Below are 2,341 nucleotides of genomic sequence, written 5' to 3'. Positions count from 1 at the left end.
CATCTCTTTGCAACAGCTCAGCTACTGGGAAAGGTTGAAACAGCTAAGACTCTACTCCCTGGAGAGAAGACAGGAGAGGTATGCAGTAATATATGTCTGGATGATCCTGGAAAGAATTGTGCCAAATTTTGGCATTGTAAGCTACACTAATGCTAGAACAGGACGACACTGCATAGTGCCAAATATCCCAGCAATGCCATCACACTTCAGGACCAGCTTCTGCAACAGCCTGGGTTTCAAGGGCCCACAGCTTTTTAATATTCTCCCAAAGAGTATGAGGAACTTGCACAAAGTAGATGTAGCAGTTTTTAAATAAAAGCTGGACATCTTCCTGTCGAGAGTCCCAGATGAACCTACCTCACGGCAAGAGATGCAAATGAGAGTAGCTATATCAAACTCCATTCTTCACCAAGTGCCACATATTAGACGAGGTTCTTCGCAATAACAGTGTAGCACAAAACGGCGGTGCATTAGCATGGCCGCAGCTCTGAGCTGAAACTAGAGAAAAAAAAAAAATATATATATATATATATATATATACATACATATATAAACAAACATATATGCATATATATATATATACATACATATATATACATAGATACATAATATATATATACATACATATATATATACGTATATATATATATATACATACATATATATATATACATACATATATATATACATATATATACATATATATATATATACATACATATATATATACATACATATATATATATACATACATATATATATACATATATACATACATATATATATACATATATCATCATCATCATCATCATCGTTTAACGTCCGTTTTCCGCGCTAGCACGGGTTGGACGGTTTGACCGGGGTCTGGGGAGCCAGGGGCTGCCTCAGGCTCCAGTCTGATCTGGCAGTGTTTCTACAGCTGGATGCCCTTCCTAGCGCCAACCACTCCGTGAGTGTAGTGGGTGCTTTTTACGTGCCACCTGCACAGGTGCCAGAGGGGTCTGGCATCGGCAACGATCAGTTGGTGCTTTTTTTATGTGCTACCGGCACAGAAGCCAGTCAAGGCGGTGCTGGCATCGGTCACGTTCGGATGGTGCTTTTTATGTGCCACCGGCACAGAAGCCAGTGGAGGTTGCACTGGCAACGGCCACATTTGGATGGTGCTTTTTATGTGTCACCGGCACGGGTGTCACAACTACTGTTTCCATTGATATTTGGTTCGATGTTCATGTACATGCACTTGACTCAACAGGTCTCCTCAAGCACAGCGAGATGTTCCGGGATCCCACGATCGGTTTGGTGCTTTTTATGTGCCACCGGCACAGAAGCCAGTTGAGGCGGTGCTGGCGTCGGTCACGCTCGGATGGTGCTTTTTATGTGCCACCGGCACAGAAGCCAGTCGGGGCGGTGCTGGCATCGGCCACGTTCGGATGGTGCTTTTTCTGTGCCACCGGCACAGAAGCCATTCGAAGCGGGGTTGGCATCGGTCACGGTCGGATGGTGCTTTTTATGTGCCACAGTCACAGAAGCCAGTAGAGGCTGCACTGGCAACGGCCACGTTCGGATGGTGCTTTTTATGTGTCACCGGCACAGGTATCACAGCTACTGTTTCCATTGATATTTGGTTCGATGTTCATGTGCCACCGGCACAGAAGCCATTCGAGGCGGGGTTGGCATCGGTCATGTTCAGGTGGTGCTTTTTATGTGCCACCGGCACAGAAGCCAGTGGAGGCTGCACTGGCAACGGCCATGTTCGGATAGTGCTTCTTATGTGTCACCGGCACAGGTATCACAACTACTGTTTCCATTGATATTTGGTTCGATATTCATGTGCCACCGGCACAGAAGCCATTCGAGGCGAGGTTGGCATCGGTCACGTTCGGGTGGTGCTTTTTATGTGCCACCGGCACAGAAGCCAGTGGAGGCTGCACTGGCAACGGCCACGTTCGGATGGTGCTTTTTATGTGTCACCGGCACAGGTATGACAACTACTGTTTCCATTGATATTTGGTTCAATATTCATGTGCCACCGGCACAGAAGCCATTCGAGGCGGGGTTGGCATCGGTCACGTTCGGGTGGTGCTTTTTATGTGCCACCGGCACAGAAGCCAGTGGAGGCTGCACTGGCAACGGCCACGTTCGGATGGTGCTTTTTATGTGTCACCGGCACAGGTATGACAACTACTGTTTCCATTGATATTTGGTTCAATATTCATGTGCCACCGGCACAGAAGCCATTCGAGGCGGGGTAGGCATCGGTCACGTTCGGATGGTGCTTTTTATGTGCCACCGGCACAAAAGCCAGTGGAGGCTGAACTGGCAACGGCCACGTTCGGATGGT

Source organism: Octopus sinensis, linkage group LG18 (genome assembly GCF_006345805.1).
Source record: "Octopus sinensis linkage group LG18, ASM634580v1, whole genome shotgun sequence".
Lineage (NCBI taxonomy): Eukaryota > Metazoa > Mollusca > Cephalopoda > Octopoda > Octopodidae > Octopus > Octopus sinensis.
This window is presented reverse-complemented; position numbering follows the sequence as displayed.